This window comes from Bombus impatiens, unplaced genomic scaffold (genome assembly GCF_000188095.3).
Source record: "Bombus impatiens unplaced genomic scaffold, BIMP_2.2 scf_0012, whole genome shotgun sequence".
Lineage (NCBI taxonomy): Eukaryota > Metazoa > Arthropoda > Insecta > Hymenoptera > Apidae > Bombus > Bombus impatiens.
The window spans coordinates 100,154-120,625 of NT_176431.1; the positions used below are offsets into that span (position 1 = coordinate 100,154).

General features: G+C 30.4%; 1 protein-coding gene and 1 long non-coding RNA gene across 2 annotated transcripts in view; one reads left to right on the plus strand and one right to left on the minus strand.

Annotated features, from left to right (window-relative positions):
* Positions 1–2,259: 2,259 nt before the first annotated feature.
* The window catches only part of LOC100745594, a 32,437-nt gene continuing 14,224 nt past the window's right edge, over positions 2,260–20,472 (plus strand). Inside the window, exon 1 of the mRNA XM_012394156.3 lies at positions 2,260–2,501. The gene's annotated coding sequence lies outside the window, so the exon portion shown is untranslated. The remainder of the gene's footprint in view (positions 2,502–20,472) is intronic.
* Positions 18,025–20,472, minus strand: part of LOC117152571 — a 23,839-nt gene continuing 21,391 nt past the window's right edge. Inside the window, exon 3 of the long non-coding RNA XR_004462968.1 lies at positions 18,025–18,038. This is a non-coding gene — a long non-coding RNA (uncharacterized LOC117152571). The remainder of the gene's footprint in view (positions 18,039–20,472) is intronic.

Here is a 20,472-nt window from a genome sequence, read left to right on the forward strand (position 1 = left end):
CTGCGTTAGTATCCGATTGAGGTGCAAGTTTCAATGTGTAGAGGGCGGCACCGATAACAAATATAATGTAAAGCAGACTCCCATCGTTTTATTTTGTTTTTCAATCTTTAGGCGTACTTTTTCTAATAGATCACTCAGTTCATTCGTTTTTAATTCTTTTAATAACACGGAATTGGAAAATCTGTTTCTATCAATTAACCATGTTTTTGCCCATTTCTTTTAAGCCTTAAATTATTATTTTTTTTATTGTGAACATACCTTCTATTATATTAATATTGATACTGGAATTGAAAAATAACCAAACATTTCAACATATGTATTTCTGCGTTGGTGTCGCATCATAAACTGAGAACATTCGGTAATGTGGAGATAAATCGAAACCGATGCAGATTTCTTGAAATCTAAGTGTCGCTGCGTGCATCGCGGCACGTTTGAAAGTGTGTAGGGATCTTAATAGTTAGTTTTTTTCATACAAAATGTCTTTCCCACAAAGCTGTGCCAGCATATTCTACGAGAAAAAACTGAAGGTAAGAGAAAAATATCATACAATAATACAATACAATAACACAATATAATAATACTTTACAAAAATGTTATTTCAGAAATACAAAATAATGATAATAATTAAATGAGAATTATCTTTAATCATAGATAAATCGAGGAGAATCAATTCATTGGCTTTCAAAATCACCAAACATCACGTCACTGGATTTTTAACAACATTAAAAGAAAAGGTTTACCAGATAAAAGTTAATACACATGAGAAATTAATATCAAAGAATTTGATCTACAATTCACGGAAATTGAAAGAAATCAATTTGGAATGTAATAATTTAAAGTTTTTATGTATGTTAGTCCAATAATTATAAGAACAGATGACGCTTTGAAAGGAACTAATGTAGGTAAATAGCGCCAATCTGTTCTTATACTGAATGGAAGGAAAATCAGTCCGTTGTTATTCCGCATTTTTGTTGTAATTTTTTACTAAAGTATTTTTGAACCTATGATATTTTTATGATATTTTTCCCTTATTTTCCCTCGTAGAATATTGTTAAGAGAAGAATTACAAAATATACCACAAAGTATATACTTCCGATTATATGAAGCAAGAAGTGTCTCTTTTCCTACGTAATTTTTTTTAGTTGATGCTCGAACGCTATGCGAACGATCGACTTTCGCATTCGAAATTTTCTGTTATTTCCTATTAGATTAGTCTAGTTCTCCTTAAACCGTTGTCGAGATCAACCCAACCGTACGAATTTAGGAAATACATTAAATCCATTTTGGTTTATTCAAAAAGTGCTTTTTTCAAATAAAACAAATATGCCGACATCGTCTTGCGGAAGGAACTAGAATGAACTATCTATGAATGTCCTAGTGAACTAGGATATATATCGTGTATATTATTAGTAGAATTTAATATTGACTATGTTCCTTATTTATTCTTACGAAAAGTTACATACATTTTAAACTTTATCTTGTGAGGAAGCAATTTCTATCAGATATTGTCTACTACATTAATAGATGGCGCTGAAGATACTTTCTCTGATATAATTTAATTACAATTGAAACTTTTATGAATTTAGGAATATTTAACTGAAAAGGACTACTGCCAAAATGAAGCTGACGAATAATCTTATTACATACGCATAACGCATTGATATTTCATCAAAGAAACGTAAAAAGATAAACACCTACTCGGTATTCCTAAATTCATCGAAATTTACTTATGCGTTATTTAATTCCCTTGAGAATTTCAATAAATATTGCTGTGATTTCAACGAAAAATTTGTATATTAAGAAATTAAAAAAATATGAAATACAAATTTCATGTTAGAGGTATACATTTATTTATTAAAGCTAAGTTAATATATGTTAATCATAAATTGTAATGTAAATGCTTTCTATTGTTATTAAGAACATAACAGTAATGATATAATGTGATCATGATATTTCTTAGTTCTAAACAACTGTACAAATTGTAAATATCAATATTTTTACGGAGACATATACGTATATGTATAGATAAATATCCGTAATTTATAGCAACGACTATAACAATATAAATATACGTAATATGAAATATAAATTGTACGTAGTATATCACGTTGTATCCATTTTTCATTGTATAATTCTACTTCTTGAAACATATTTCATCTATTAATTCTCTTCCTACTGTCGAATGGGCAAAATTAACAATTTAAATTTTGGAGGTAATTCTATTGCCGATTTTGAGCACCCCCTGTGGTCGATTCTTAGAACTAATAATGCCAATGGCGGAACTAGCTCGTTTGGGACGCTAAAACACATTTGCCGAAACGGAATCTCTGCACAAATTCTATTACAAATGTAGAATAAGTGAAGTTAAGTAGTGATAGCCTTCCAAATTCGTAGTTTGATTAGTGAAAAACGTATCAGAGTTCCCTTAAAATTGAAATTTATACTGTGCAACCGTAACTGTATATACACGAAGGAGGACGCTTCGAGAACGAATGTAGAAGGTACGTTCACCTTTATCCTTTTAAATGTTTATTTTTATACAAATTTATAATTTCTCGATAGTTACTTCTCTTTCCGAAAGTAGATTACTTAAAATAGCATAAATTTATATAATCGAAAATTCTAAATAGGGAGAATATTCGTAAAGGAATGGCGTAATACTTCTTTAATTATATTTTTTCGCTTGATATTTCTTTAAACTAATTAAGATACAAGTTCCAAAATGACATTGATTTTATATGAATAATATGATATTATATAATATATTGTGTTGTAATTGTTAAAAATCTTCTCACTGCTTATTACTTTATTACTATTATTTTATTGTTCAGAACACAGAAACTTATATACTTGGTGAATATATTGCTAATGTCATTAGAAGTTTTACAAATAGATACATATGTATATTTTGTAATTTAAGAAATAATCGCTCGCAATCTTTTTCCATATTAATTCTATGTTTGAGTGTTTAACTTGACTTTTAACGATATTATCATTACGTTTACTATCGCGAATGTTTAAACTGTCAATCGTATATTTAAGAATTACACGTGGAAGTTTTCCACTTTCTCTGTGTATCTCTATCGTTTCTAAGATATTATATTAGTACAACACATATTATTAGCACTATATTGTGATAATCATTGTTTAAAAAAGTGAAAAGGTATTTACCGTAAAATTCGTAAATTGTTTACTACTGTTTGTTCACCGTATAAATTATCTCCTTTATCTTAATTATCTATTTAATGATACTTACAAGATCCGATAGGGAACCTAATCTAAAGTGTACAGATAAATCAGTAGCATTCAGTAGCAATTTATCTTTACAATAGAAGATGTTAAACGACATATGAATTAAAGAAAAGTATCAGAAAGATAGTGCTATTTGTTTACATCCAAAAATATTAAAAAATTGTTATTTTACTTGCAATTAATAATTTTTAAATTATATATTGTAACTTTAAAACCCTTTTAATATATAATATAACTATAATTTCCCGTAAAATACATTATATTTTGTGCACGGGAAATCATTTAGGAGAAATACTGGTAATTACATTAATTTTATTTCAAGTTTTCGTCATGCTGAAAAGTACACAGAATAAGCGTTCTGTTTGATCTGTGATGTTTTTCGCTCTCAACTGCAAATATTTACGAAACAACATTTTCTAAGAAAAAGTCTTTGCGCCAAATCTCCTCATTTCTAATTTAGTACATTTTCGTTTTATATTTACAAAATGTAAACTTAGTAGTGGCGTGTTCTCTTTATAGAAGATTATGAGCTTACAAAATTAAAATTTACGAGCTTGAAAATGTTTCCTTGAGGGCGTAATACTCTGCAATAATGTACGTCTTATTTCATATAACATATGTTCCATTGTGCTTTACATTGTGAAATAATCTTTTAGGGAAAAATTGAAGTTGGTCCTATAAATATTAAACTCGCCTTAATTTTCTATTTTTAAACTTATCCTTTACTTACTTTTTATTTTATTTACATTTTAAAATTTATTCCTTAATTTATTTATCTTCTTTTTTAATATATCATATTTGGAATAATTATTTAGAAAACTATAATAAAAATTATTTAATAGACGATATTATATGCAAAATTATTGTAACAGTAACATACAGTTTAACATTAGGATGAAAATAAAAATTATATTTAAATTTTCATAACTTCTGTTACATCTTTTCACGTAAGATCTTTGTACAAACAGATGTCAGTAATCAAATTTGTTAGTCCTTTATAACTGTACATTGGAAGTAACATACTCATCCACTTATCTATTTCTTTCATCTATCATATTATCCCATATTTCTATTAGTGCTTGGATCTTTTTATTTATAGTATCTGCAACCTTGAGCCCACCACAACATTTTTTAGTGTTCCAGGCTTTCAAAAAATTCTATACAAGCTTAATATAATTTACTAACGTCTCTACTTCGGTATCTGTTAGAAATTTAAGCTAATTATTAAGGAGAGAATTTTATTTTTAATTCATAGCAATAAAAAATGGGGACGGATATGTAGAAGTGAAGTTTGGTGCTCGGTGAAGCTGTTCAGAGCAAATCTAAGAGCGCTATAGAAAGTTCATTTTTATTTAAGATAATTGCAGTTAATATAGAACCCTGCAATATCCCGGAAGTAACTAGCAACATCGGTTGGCAACAATGTAAAATATTTCGTAAAAAGCAAAAGACAAGCATATTCACGTTTCAGCTTTACTTGGAAATCAGTCGTTGAATATTGTTGACCTTTGTGTTTGAATGCGCATAAAAGATTTTGACAGACGAGTCAAACAGTGAAATTTTTTAGCAAGTTAAAAAATACTACTCTTCCACAACTTATCATTATACACGCTTGTTCCTGAGTATTCAGAAGAAATTTACCGTTAAATTTAGTTTTTTCTTTCAAGCAGATAACAGGAAATTTCAAACAAGTTGGCTATATGTGCATTCGATGCTTTAGGTATTAGGTTGGTATTGAAACAGCCCTAAAAGGATTTGCCTGTACGGCTCTTTATTTTCGAGAAACTAATAAGTTTTTTTCTTACATCTTACTTTATACATTTTTGGATATTGATATTATACTTTTTTAAATATTAAATACTTACGATTTATTTTGATAAATTTTTGATCATTGTTATTTATTTTAGTGCCCTGCATAGTTCTACCATTTTGTGGGTGGAAATCGAAATAAAAACATTTAAAAGGAGAAACAGCTACGCCAAGAATTAAAATTAATTTGTCGAAATCAAATGCACTCAAATTCCTTTGGAATTGTTTTATCATCGACCTGAAGCATCGAATGCACATACAATCAACTCATTCGAGATTTCGCAGTGCTTGCCATCTCCTTGTTAATGTAATTACTATTTGTCTGTCGAAGTACGTATGTATTCAATATGCAACACGTTGAGTGTGCTTAATATGGAACATGTGAATGAAGCTGCTACTGATGATGATGATGGTGATACAGAGCTATATTTATTTTGTGGCAGCAATTACATGAGAGACAACAATAGCGAAAAATGTATGTAATGTATTCGTTGTTTTCATTGAGATCACAAAGATGTGCTTCAGACGCGTCATTCACATGCTCAACGTGTACGAGACAAAGGAAATTAGTATAATGTATGTTAAAAAAATAGAAGTATCGGTTTTTTTCTTTTTATTTAAACGAATATTAATTTTTCGTAGTAAAAGCAAAGTTCTTTGAGATATCTTTACAAATTTTCTAAACATTCCATGTGGGTCATCCACCTGCACATGAAAATGGGTCATTTTCGACCAGTAATTTCAAGTAATTTGTCATCTTTGTTTTTGTTTAAATTTTGCTCTGCTTAAAAAAATTCAGGAAACACGTGAAAACTATTGGATAATATTCTAGAAAGTTGAAGTAGCGTTCAAAAATTTTGGGAGGATTTTTTAAGACACAAAAACATTAAAAAGTTTTCATGGATATAAACGACTCAGCATTTAACTTTCTTTACCATGACCTCAAGACACTCAAGCTTCGAACACAGTTAACTAGTGACATACGAATATCTATTAATAGGGATCGATAGGGTTATGGAACTTTTTAATAGGTTCTATTTCAAACACGTGCCGGGGAACTTTTTTTAGAAAACGTCCTCGCGTTATAAGTTCCGATGAGAACATATAAAGAAAAGTTTTACTTCGGCTAGAACTTATGAAATATAAGAATAAAAATGTTTCTATAACAGGAACAAGTATTTTGTACATCAACATTAAAAAACCTCTATTAAAAATACTCTATTAATAATAATAAAGCTCTATTACAAATACTAAATACTGTTGGATGAATAGTATTAGAATTGCAATAATACTAAAGAATTATTACAGTTGAATTCTTATTCTGAATACATTATTTATTTGTAATATCTATGTAAGTAGATGATTCACAGTTCAAAGTTTCTTTGTTTCTGTTTGAAATGTACATTTAGGAAGGTAAGAACGTTATCTATATATTATACTATAGAATTTGTGTGTATTTCAATTTATTTAAACTATGCAAGACTTTATTTATTTATTATTTTTAACAAACTCTTTTCTGTTAAATACTTCTTATAAAACTATTAATCACTTATATTATGATTTTCATATTTTTCATTCGATGAACATATGAATAATATGATATTATATTGTTAAGTAAAATTAAATAAAAATAGTACTAATAGGTTGGTACTTTTAGTCACCTTATGGAACCTTTTTTAATACACGTTCCGAAATAACTCGTTTTTATGGAACTTTTAGTACACAGACTCTAAAATATCTGTTCTATGAGAAGATTTTTTAAAGAAATTTCTAAGGGTGACATTTCTCTCCATAAAAATTCCACAAGAACAGATATTTTTTAAACGAAACACCTAAGAGAATATTTTTGAAAACGGAAGGCACCTGTTTATTTCGATCCCTGTCTACTAATTTCGTCGTATGTTAACGTCAGTTTGATTGACGAAAGCATGTTTCTCTTCTTAGGACGGTTTTAAAATCAGGCGTTCCATGTTATGAGCAGTTACTATTTTTTTATATTTATTTATATTACTTACAGTGATACCATAATTCATCAATTTTTAGATGGCAACGAAGAACTAGAATTATTTAGAATTTCTTCTCTCAGAAAGGTAATAGTTAGATTGCGGATTTTTATACAACTGTGAGAAATTTAAAGATAGAGAAATACATAGAATGCACATGATATACAGAAACATATAAAATACCCAAAATATAGTACTTTTTATAATATTTAATAGGCAAGCCAAATTTCTGTCTAGGTCCTATTCTTTTGATTGTATAGTAATAGCATACAATATATATATAGTAAGCATTTTTTATTAAAAACAATCATTTAAATAGGTCCTACTTTTTTATTGTATCCATAGAAATACAAATTTGCATAAAAATTGCATGAAAATCTGCGATCTAGTAATAACGTATAATTTGAACATTTTTGGTTTTTTTCAGACACAAATATTAAAAACAATTTTTTAAATAGATCCTACTCTTTTGATTGTATCCATGAAAATATAAATTTTCATAAAAATCCACAGTGTAGTAATAGCGTACAGTTGGGTGAGCATTTTCGATTTTTCCAAACCTTCTTACTTTAGAACTAAACCTGAACCTAACCTCAATCTAGGAAAATAAGAATCTAAAACATATTTAAAGCCATAAGTTAAGAGATGTACAATTATGATACAGAAATTGAAAAGCCACCGAGCACTAGCCATGAGCTAGATACTGTTAGCGACCCAGATGATTACTAAGTTTCATTCTTGTTATTCAATCTTTGTTATTTTTGGCTGATTGAATTTATTACCAATAAACATTAGATCAAACTTTTTCCCTCACTGTTTTCTATTTACTTTCTGTCACTTAATTTTCGTTTATAATATTTTTATAAATTTCATTATTTTTATAGTTACTTTTAGGTTAGGTTTAATCTTAATAACCCCTTTCAACGTATTACAGTTTGAAAGAAGTCAAAGACACTCGGCAAATTGTATATACTATTTACCTCTCTCGGAGAAAAAATTCGAAATAGCTAGTCATAGTTCTTCCTCGTCATCTAAAAGTTGATAAACGTCTGTTTGGTATCGTTATTACCCTGAGAGGCATGTACATAAAATTCTAGTCGTAAAGTGTTAACAAGCGTGATAATCGAACGCGACACGAGTGTGTAGTGTAAACACGATAAAAAAAGAAAAAGAAAAGAAAAAAGGAGGGAGGGAGAGATATGTAAAACAGTATTAGCGTCGCGTGAAGTATATTTCGGACAATCGCTGACTCGACCTTAATCGGAAGGCGCGCCCTTGGACAGCCGATTCGAGGAAAGGTCGATTCGAGAGAACCGAGTGTAATCGCCATAAAGAAGTTTGTTTGTTTGCGATAAGATGCCTGACTCTACCACAAGGTAACAGACACGATAACAGCCACTATGAGGCCCATATACGCGACCAGTTGAAATGGGAGCATAGCGTGTCTCTCGATTTCTCCGTTCGAAACGTTCCTGGAATCCTCTCTGAAATAGTCCTCGATCCACCTCGATGAACGGCCAGCTCGTTTCTAGTAACCTTTATCATTCTAGCCCGTACTGCTATTCCTACGCTTTGCTAGGCTTTCTAATTTGATTGCGCCCGGTAACGCGCCGCGTATTATAAAATCATTTGCGTTCCTGTGAAACTACGGTTTAATCGTAACAAATTACATCGACACGCTCCGCGGAAACTGAAACGCGCGGACACGTGAGATTTTCGTCCGTGGGATACGGATTAGACAGTAGTTCGATACTTTCGTAATTGAACGTTCGAGTTGAAATTGCGATCGTGCTCAGGCCTCGTATCGTTTCAAGGAAATCGTTCCAATGGATCTATCGCTGCTTCAATTATTGCCAGTGCATTGTTGCAGAGGCGTACTTATTGTTAGCGATAATTGGTACTCCATAATGCCATAATGCGGATATGTTATTTATTTCGCCGTTGTTCTGTTATTGAAACGAAGCAGGTTGTTACCAGGGTTCTATTTAACTTTCACGAGAGAGTAAAAACCCAATAAAAATGAATAGAGGACATACATGCTGGTATTCTCGTTTACAATCACGGGAAAGTTAAATATAGAACTCGCTGCTTTAATAAATTCTATTATTTATCTACGGTGTAGAGGGCGCTTCAAAAAGCCTGGCGAAAATTTTGAATGTTCGTTTGGCGAATTAGAACGGGAGAGAAAAGAGTTAACCTAACAACGTTTATGGTTCACAGACGTAGCATTATCGTTACTTTTATGGTATGTTTAAATATATTAACGTAACGTAATCCTGTCGCTTTTAAACGAGTCGAATTTATGGCGAGGCTATGTCTATGCGTGTCACGAGTTTCACAGAAGATACTTTAACACCTACTTTGAGTTTACTTTTTCGCCATTAATATCGCCAATAACGCTATGAACATACACACTTTAATTTTTTTACTCGATTAGAGACGCAAAGCTTACATACATAGACATACATATTCAGGCATTTCTAGGAAATTCAGAATTCCGGAAATCTACCGGGTGCACATAACGTGCACAAACATATACAGGGTGGTTGGTAACTGATGGTACAAGCGGAAAGGGGGTGATTCTACGCGAAAAAAGAAGTCGAAAATATAGAATACAAATTTTTCGTTCGAGGCTTTGTTTTCGAGAAAATCGACTTTGAATTTTCGCTCGGTACGCGTGCACTTTATCACGTTTCGTTATGATCTCACTGTAGATCGTTGTCTCGATGGAAAATTTAAAAAAAAAAATTTAAAAAAAATTTTATTCTATATTTTCGACTTCTTTTTTCGCGTAAAATCACCTCCTTTTCGCTTGTACCACTAGTTACCAACCACCCTATAGAATATTTAAATCAGATATTTAGTAGGAGAAAGTTCATTTTAATAAAAACGTATTTTATAAATATGTTTATATTATACACATATAAATAATACTCATGCTTGCTCAAACTTTTTGAGACGTGGTGTATGTAAAAAGCTAGGTATATCAATGTTTGAAGAATACGTTGGAACAGTTCAACCTCGAAAAGAACGATTTCTACAAAAGCCGGCAATTTACCACGAAATCTCCCCCACTAGGGTCCCCGTAAATACACAATGGGACGCATTGTATTCCTAATAACGGAATCGGCCTCCACCCATTGTTCAGGAAACATAAAAGCTTTCTGGAAACGTACGATGTACGACGACACGTTTCGAACATTGTCGGCCATCACATTTTTCATTACCGAAATAAATGTCACGAGGATAGGAGTGTAACGTATTTAAATACTATGTATGAAAGTACTTAACTTCGTTACTACTAAACTGACCAATTAGGTTCTAAGTTCTTACGTTTACTATTATTGGAAACATGAAGGTACAATTTTTGGTAAAGTCAATATCAACTTTCACTGAAGTAGAAATATTATTATGTATTGTGCATATATTTGTTACATTTATTTTCATCGTATTTGTTTAATTGTAATCATCTGTGCATTATGTATAATATATCGTTTATCTTAAAATCAGATGACAGTACCGTTTTTAGTAATCTTCAAACCAATACATACATTCTTTATCTAACTCAATCAATGGAATCTCTTATCATTTTATCTTGGCGGAATATCAGTTGATATGTATATATAATTATTCTAATATAATTAATTTTATTATCAAATATATCAATATATATATATATCTTTTTTATTTTTATTTTTGTGGAAATGATTCTTTAATAATGCAATTAGTATTTTTCGTATAGAAAGTGTTTTATTCTTTAGAAACAGTTTATATATTTATTAAATATAATTATTATAATATAATTAATTTTATTATCAAATACGTTAATATATATCTTTTTATCTTTATTTTTGTGGAAATGATTCTAGTAGTGCAATTAGTATTTTTCGTATAGGAAGTGTTTTATCCTTTAGAGACAGTTTTATATATTTATTAAATATAATTATTATAATATAATTAATTTTATTATCAAATACGTTAATATATATTTTTTATCTTTATTTTTGTGGAAATGATTCTTTAGTAATGCAATTAGTATTTTTCATATAGGAAGTGTTTTATCCTTTAGAGACAATTTTATATATTTATTAAATATAGTTATTATAATATAATTAATTTTGTTATCAAATACGTTAATATCTATTTTTTTGTCTTTATTTTTGTGGAAATGATTCTTTAGTAATGCAATTAGTATTTTTCATATAGGAAGTGTTTTATTCTTTAGAAACAGTTTTATATATTTATTAAATATAATTATTATAATATAATTAATTTTGTTATCAAATACGTTAATATATATTTTTTTGTCTTTATTTTTGTGAAAATGATTCTAGTAGTGCAATTAGTATTTTTCATATAGGAAGTGTTTTATTCTTTAGAAACAGTTTTAAGTGATGTTAGGTGAAAGGAAATTCTAGTTTATTGGAGAAAGGCGTAGCCAATGTAGCTAATCTAGCCAAAGGTAATGGCAATGTTGGGCGTTATTGTATAAATTTTTCTTTAAATAATTGTTCAAGTAGAGAGTCATTCGTTAACTGAAGTTCGAATAAAAAACAGAAACATATCATTTATTATCTAAACGAGTCTGAATACATTATTTACAATAGTGAGGTTGATTGTTATTTACAAATATAAATTTATTTTTTTACTTATTATTTATCGGTCGTAGAGCAGATTTATTTTGACACAAATGTAACGTTTCAATCAGAGAGATTATAGTAAATTACAATTTGTAACGTTTAATAATGATTGTTGGCTCTGATGAATGCGCCAAAATGAAATAGACTTTGGGCAACTTGTTCGGAAAGCGATTAGTTTTAAACACAATTGTGAAGAGCGATCTATCCATTGAAAAGTAAACATATTAATTTGGCGATTTTTTCATGTTGTACAAAATGGAACAGATAGGACAACGCCAAAAACCATTTATTTATATATTAGCATTTGTTTTCCAATTAAATGCAAATAAAAAATAAAATATTATTTGCAAGTAAGAAATAATGAATATTTAATTACATATAAATTCTATATAAATTTAATTCTCATTCGGAATAAAAATATTGTTTAATTCGTTATTTATTGTTTAATAGGTAAATAAAGTTTCACCCAAAATTGATCTTGGCGATATATATATTCAGGTAATTTTGCTGTAGTTATTTTTGATGCGTGAGACCGAGAATTATCATGCAGAAACATACGTCTATCTATTAATCAATTTTCTATGCATAATTTCGATTTTCTGCCAATGTGATGCTGCTATTATTGTTTCGTCTGAATTCAAAAATAGATAAACGTCCATGAATAGCCTCCTTTATGCTTCACCGACGTACAACAATTAGCAAAACCTTTGCAAATTTTGAATTCTTATTTTTCAATAGCTTTTTATTTTTCAAATTATTACATCGAATAGTCCTCTCGTTAGTAGAATTTACTGCAGAAACCAAATGAGTATTTCGACGTGCTTGAATACAAATATTCCTGTAATGTTTCTCGCAGATATTATCTTCTTTGCTTACATAAAAGCGGTTAAACTTAAAAGAGTAGCTACAGACCGGTATAAACTCGAATAACTTCCATCCAGGATGAACACTTTTAACGATACGCACGATTTTTCAGCCATTCGACGAAGAATAATAAATATAATAAACATAAAATATAAAATAACAAACAGTTCAGAAATATTGTTTTCTTTCGTAACCAATTCAAGGCTATTGTTATACGTATAGCAGCTCACTGTGTGAATAAAACTGTAATTTTTCGTGTTTGTTGACTTAGTTCTCAATGTCTCCGATATCTACGTAAGATAAAACAAATATCGTGATTATCCACAAAGCTATTTAGCAAACTTCAGACAACTTAGCGTCTGTTAAGGGCATGGGAGTCAAATTTTGGTCAAAACGAAATACGCTGATATAAGCATAATAATAATAATTATAATATATCCAATATCTAATACCTAATCTTGCATTGCTCTGTAGATATTGTAAGTGCTTCTTTGCGAAACTAACAATTCTGATTTTTGATTTTTTGCCCGCTAGAGATCCAATATAACCTAATACGTGATATTTTCAAGCGCGCCAATGTTGCCAACTTTCTCTCTTCTTTTTGACCGTTTAGAGCGTTAGGTGTCGTTAAAAGCGTTTGTTCACTGCAGACTTGCGAAAAAATTCGTTTCTCTTATTTCTTTCTTTCCTCTTTTGTTTTTTTGCATTTTCTTAAAATGCATAGATATATAATTTCAGAAATAAATCTGGAAAATTAGAAATTCTGAGAGTGACTCGTGACACATGTTATTTAGATAGAATTTTTTTAAAACCGTGTTATCTGAAACGGCTTCCATAACATCTTGGAATCTGTTCAACTGATTAGCTTCGAATTTCCCCTACACCTTCGATGCGTGTGTCGTTATCATCTTGGTCAGGATTAAAAATACTTTTCTTCTTCTTTTATCTCGTATTTATTTTCTTCTTTTTTTTTTGCAAAGACAGATAGTCAAGCTTCAAAGGGCCGCCATTTTTTTTCTTTTTATATCTTTGTATATATATAGCAGATAAGCACAGACACCACAAATGTGTGTGTGTATACATATATATATAAAGAAAAAAAAATGACGGCCCTTTAAAGTTGAACTGTGCTTATCTGCTGCAGAGATTTCTTTTTAAGAGTGCGATTGAGATTTCAGTCTGTTACTAGTTTTATTTCTCTTTAAAAAAATGTGTAAAAATTACAGCAACATAGATAAATGTAGAAGGTGAGACCCGTAACTGGAACTATCTCGATTACTACCAAAGTCATGATTTTGACGAAAAACATTTCAGATAAGAGTTGGATGATTTCGAAAGGGACGTGATTAGATTTTATAGGAGAATACATAAAAGTCGTATGAAGGTCAATTTCATTCTTTTAAATGGAACTTTTTTTTTTCCTTTTTTCTACACATATCGATTTTTGGAAACATTTTACGTCAAAAGATAATAAGATACGATAAAAAAAAAAAATCAACAATTCGTGAGATATTTTACGTTGAAAGGGAAGATACTTGATATAAAAATCTGAAATATCTCACGAATTATCGACCTTGTTGACATTGCGTCTTCATGCTCTGTTAGACAGAATGTTTCCAAGAATCGACGTATTAAAGAAAACGGCAGAAGTTCCGCACGAAACAAAGAAGTATTTGTCCAGTTTCGTATAAAGCAAAATTCCTATTCTTCGAGCGATCGGTATATTTCTTATCGCGAACTGACTCTTTCGAACGTTCCGCGCAATAAAACATCAGGCTACAGTGTCTATGAAATCAATAAATCGTGAGACATCAAATACCGGAAAGGTTTTAGAATTTTTCGAGGAAGATTTAAATATTTTTTTCGAAAAGTAATTTTCTTCAATGATGTAATCGCCGTTTTAATTCCACAACTGAACTAACCTCTTTCCTGAGTTTGAACGCATATATTCATCCAATTCCTCATCTTCGACGACAGACGGACGTCCTGAACGCGGCACGTCATCTAACGAATCATTTCCTTCCTTGAACCGTTAAAACTATTTTCCTGCTGGCCTCTTTCTAACAGCAGCTTTTCCGCGTACAAATGCGTTCTGCTGCATTTGCTACTGTATTTGAAAATTTAAACGTTGTGAAGTGAGGAAGCACGATTTTTTGACTTTTCGCTATCTATGTTTACTGTTATCGTGTAAACAGTAAACAAGGAAATTTCGAAACAATTGAGAACAACGAAGCGTGCGTATCACGGTCGTATACGCAGGACACAGATTTGCGGACAGAAAATTTCTCGTATCGTCCACCACATGCAGAATACTTGTAAATTTGCAAGTAAATATTTTATAATTTTTCTATGATACTTTACAAATACTTCACAAATTTGAAAATATCACGTATTAGGTTGCATAGTATCTCTGGTGGGCGAAGGGCTATACATCAGAATTATTAGTTTCGCAAACAAGCACTTGTAATATTTAAGAAGAAAGAAGAAAAATATAAATTTGAAAGAGAAATGCAAGATTGGGTGTTAGATTTTAGATACACGATTAGACTCTCAGGTAAAAAAGCAGGAAAGAAATGAAATTGACTTGCGTTACTGGACCCAAAAGCAGAGACAGAAAGGTAGAATATACAGGCTGTCTCAGCTAAATGAGATCACCTAAATATCTGGCTTGTTCATTTCATTGTATGAAAAAACTTCTCGAGACAAACTATTTCATGGCGGAAAGAATCTTTTCTCATGTTAATTTTTCTAAAGAGATTTCGAGGTTTCGTATGTCCTCTACATATTCTCCTATAAAACAGTTAATCACGTCAAATTATCTTCCTCGACATCATACAACTCTTACCTGAAACATTTTTCAGGAAAATTATTGCTTACGCAGAAATCGAAATAGTTCCAGTTAAGAACCCCGCCTTGTATATGTAAAATCCAAACACAAAAGATTATGTAGATTCTTCGTAAGGAACGCCAGAAAAGTCCTAGAAATTCGATAAAGTACTTCCTAGTACTATTATGGTTCATGTCACTTAATGGGCTAGTCGAAGATTCGTTGAACAAAGAGAAGGAACTCTAAAATTGGAATCGTTTGTAATGGTTATCCGTAACCAAAGTACAATTTCTGTCGTCGATAATGATTACCGGTAATCGATAAATCGTTAATTCTTTATGAAAGTAGTTTGTAACCAAAGTAAAATTCGGGTCATCGATAATGGTTATTGATAAGCAGAATTAAATTCCTGCCATCGATAATGGTTACTAGTAACGAAAAAAGAAAAAAAAATTCCGCTCATCTATATTGATTACTGCTAAATACAATTAAATTTCCGTCATCGATAATAGTTATTCGTAACGAAAATAAAATTCTCGTCGTGGGTAATGATTGCTCGTAATCCGAAAAAGTTTCATCATTTACGATGGTTATTCATAACCAAATTTTTTAAAAATGAAATATATCAACTTTTATACCATAACCTCTAGAATTCTTGCAACAGTTACGATGCGTGGCTTTTTTAAATGGAACTATATTTTTCCGTACACTGTTCGATATGCTTTTTAATTCTTTGCAAAAAGATATTGGTTTAAAGATTAGTTAAAAAGTTTTAATTTTTAAAAGTTATCTTAATTTTAATTTTGCAAGACTTATCGTATAAAAGACGAGGATAGCTAATTTAACTACAATTTAACTTAACAAAGCTAAATTAACGTTGAGATATTTTCTAAAACCAAACATTTCCAGATACAAGCACCTTGGTACTTTTTTGATTTAAAATTTAAATTTATTTAATTTAAATTAAATCAAATTAATTTAAAAAAATTAAAGAACTAAATCGAGCGACGTATAAAAAATATATAGTTCCAGCTAAAAGAACAAATATCGCGAAGAACAATTGGCAAACAATTTGTTACAGTAAAGTACCTCCTAGAACATTATCAAACGCTTAATAATATAATACTTAACGAACTAGTGGAATATTCGTTGGGCGATGAGAGGAAACTCTCCCTTTCAAGCGCCATCTTTTGCGAATAGGTTATGTTCATGCAAACTCTATACCAACGTATTCCAAAAGAGAAATAAATAGCAAACTGACTACTTAATGGACTATATAAAAGGTTCTCGTCGGTCAGAGGATACGAATGACTGTGTGAAAGAAACGTCACATGGTCTGGTAGGATATAGGTCTCAGAATTATGACTCACGACCAGGTGTTCCTCTTTTGTACTGCGTGTATCATCAATAGGGAAGACTTTTCTGATGGGTAAAGGTTTCATAAAATTTATGAGTTCAGTGAGTTTGCTCGATTTCAACACGTTTTTGGAATAGCAATTTCCACGAATGCACATGCTCGAATTACGTAACGCGTAGTCGTTATTGCTTAAACTTTCATGTCACAGTAATCGTCGAAGATAAAAGTATGACATATTTATTTCCAGGACAGAACAATTTCGTTAGTAGGAATCATGATCGAGATATAAACAGTAATTAATTTCTTCTCATTTCAATATTTTATTAGATGCGTGATTTGTATTTCTAGGAAATTTGAAAGCGCAAAACTACACACACAATTCATATGATATGTAAAATTATGTAAAAATATTCAAACTAGAGTACTTATAATATTTAGTTTACTTGGAACAAATTTTTATTCAGGTTCTATGTTTTCTTCTTCTCTTTTTTTTTTTTTTTTTTTTAGTTATATTCATAGAAATATAGAAATGCATAAAAATCTGCAGTTCAATGATTATTAATATATGCGTATATGTTATACATATACATTATTAATACACATATATTATTATATATGTGTAATATGAGCGATGTGCATTATTCAACGTCCGATTATTCAATGATACTTGTACTTCCATAAAATACGTATATTCAGTATGAATATTGATAAACTTTTTCAAAGTCTTATTCAAAACAAAATCGAGTCGAGGTTCGTTTAAAACGTACGACTTCTCATAAAAATAGTTTAGCATAATGCACAAAAAGTTTAGGACATTAGTATTAAGATTTGATCCATCAAAGATGGCAAAGTTCCTTTTACAAATGTATATACATGGCTGCAGCATATTGGCAGTGAAAAATCTTCACTTAAATATTGCAGAATTCTGAAAGCAAGATTGAGTCTTCAGATAAGATTTCAGGGTTTAAAGTGAAAATTTCCTTGAAACAAATGCTCGCCAGGTATATTGGACCCAGAGTGAATCGGAAAGCTTGCAAAATGTTTGACAGGGAGAGGGACGCAGGGAGCAGCGTATTTTGTTAAGAGAAACTCGTATTGTGCGACCAGCTGGATTCTTACGGATTTATTCTTGGAAATGAACAAGAATAACGTGTCTTAGGTACGCGCAACTCTCTCTCTCTCTCTCTCTCTTGTTCCCTCTTTCTCTGTGGGCTTTTGCCTGCTCGCTCGCTTTCTTTCTTTCTCTACCCTCCTCTCTTCCTCTCGATTCCTGTCCGTGCCTTTTTCTTCTCTTCTTTTGTCCCTTCCTTTACCAGAATTCTTCGTCAATCGTCAGATACAACGTACGACTATTACCTGCATTATTTTTCTTTTCTTTTCTTTTTTCGTCGTTTTTAAATATGTATGTATGTTATTTATTGCAGTGAATCTTAATGACTAGTACGTATATCTTCATTTACACAAGTGCACGTTTAGTAGAATTTCGCTTGCTTTTTAACATGTATCCGAACATGTATCTGTATCGCAGTGCCGCCAATGTAATTTTTATAACCTATACGCTAAGTGTTCTATTACTGTATTATAACATATTTACATTTATATTATATTTATATTATTTTCAATATTTTCAATAACTTCGACATTTCTCTATCATAGTATACTTAATGTTAAAATAAGCATATTATGATATATTTCAGTACCACAATATATCATCATATCTTCGCTAGTTTGTGGTTTCTTTGGTTTCTTGACGTTTTTTTTGGAACTAGTGTTGTTGGCCATTGTCTTTTTCAAATATTCGATGAAGATGAAGCAGAGAACCGAAATAAATACGTTATTTGTAAATCATACAAATGTGTAATATTTCCAAATCTCGTTTATCTCCACGTTGACAGTTTTTAGCAAACATGTGAAGGAAAAAAGGAAAAATTGAAGGCGCAATAAGAGCTAGCGAAAAGTGTAACAGTTACGTAGCTTTCCGCGAAAATCAATTAAAATTATCCACGTCGACAATCTTAGTACATACATAAAACATCTAGTGATTTATCATTAAATATCAATGGCACACGATAAGTGTTATTTTCCAAGCATCGGCTAATTGTTATGATTAACGGAAGAGATAGAACTTTTTTTTAATGGAAACGTAATATTTCGTAAAATTTGGGATTCTTATTTGAGTGAGCAATTTAAGTTGCTAGGTGTTATACAGGGTGTCCCATTTTAATCGGTCCATGTAAATATCTCAGACACTACACATTACTCGAAATAATGTTTCAAATGAAAGTTACACTGATTAAAATATTTTTTACCTACCAGTAACCATTATCGATGACAGAAATTTAATATTTAAATAATATTAATATTAATGAGACAGGAATTTTTTGGTTAACTATGATTTGGTTAACCTAATTACACTTGATTAATTATGATCATTACATTATCGACACCGAAAAATTTTTTTTATTATCACTAATCAATATCAGCTGCGAAAACATTATTTTTTGGTTATATTCGACTATTGTCAATTTATCATTAATATTACTGATAATTACTATTTACTGACAGCATAAAAGAACTTAATTATAAGACTTATTTATTAAGTAAAGAAACTGTATGAAAATGTGTGAAACAACGAATATGATAAAAATTATGGTAGTACAATATCTTCATTCTATTCTCTGTTTCACATATTTTCGTGCTCTTTTTTTAAATACAATAAATTTTATAATTAGCCTTTTTTATGTTGTCAATGAATTTTGCAAAACTTTTTTGCCGCCGATAATAATTATTCGTAACCAAAATTAATTTTCCGTCATCGATAATGACTAATCATAACCAAAATAAAATCCCTGTCCTCGATAGGCAACGATTACTGGTAATCAAAGATTGTATTTAGTTTGAACGGTTATTTATAACCAAAATAAAATTCTGTCCATCGATAATGATTACTAGCAAGCAAAATGAAATCTCCGTCATCGATAATAATTATTCGTAACGAAACTTGTATTTAATTAAATAAATGAACTCTTATACCATAACCTTAAAAATTTGTTCTATAACAGTTACAATGTCTGGCTTTTATAAAATAAAAATATACATTTTTCTAGAGACCATGCGATGCATTTTTTAATTCTTTACAAAAAGTCGTTAAGGTACTTTGATCGAAAAATGACTAGTTTAAAAGATACTACAACTTTAATCTTGCAAGACTTATCGTATGAAGGACAAGGAAAGATAACGCAGTGCTTTTATGTTTACGTTTTCCTTGTTCATACGCTCGATTTCGTTAACGTGCAAATGTTTTTCAAATTAAACATTTCTTCATACAAGTACTTTCATACTTTTTCTGTAAAGTAAAATTAAAAACTTCGTGAAAGAAAAAAATTGTAATAAATATATAACAAGAAATGTATAGTTCCATTTAAAAGAACAACGATAGCTCGAGACCTGAGAAACACGTGCACCCAGATAAATTTGACGGTCATCGTAAGGCGCCCCCCTTGAAACAGAACGAGTTTCATTTGATACACTTGTCCCAATAATATATAGTTTAGTAAATATTTGCGTGAGGCGATTAAAATGTTACAGCGCTCGTTCGATCGGAATGTATTTCTACGGTATCGGGATTTTGTAAAAATTGTCAAGTTTTACGAACCTCTGATCGTATAACAGTTCGTGAAATGTTTGCCAATGTCGAGAATATCGGCGGGGGGGGGGGGG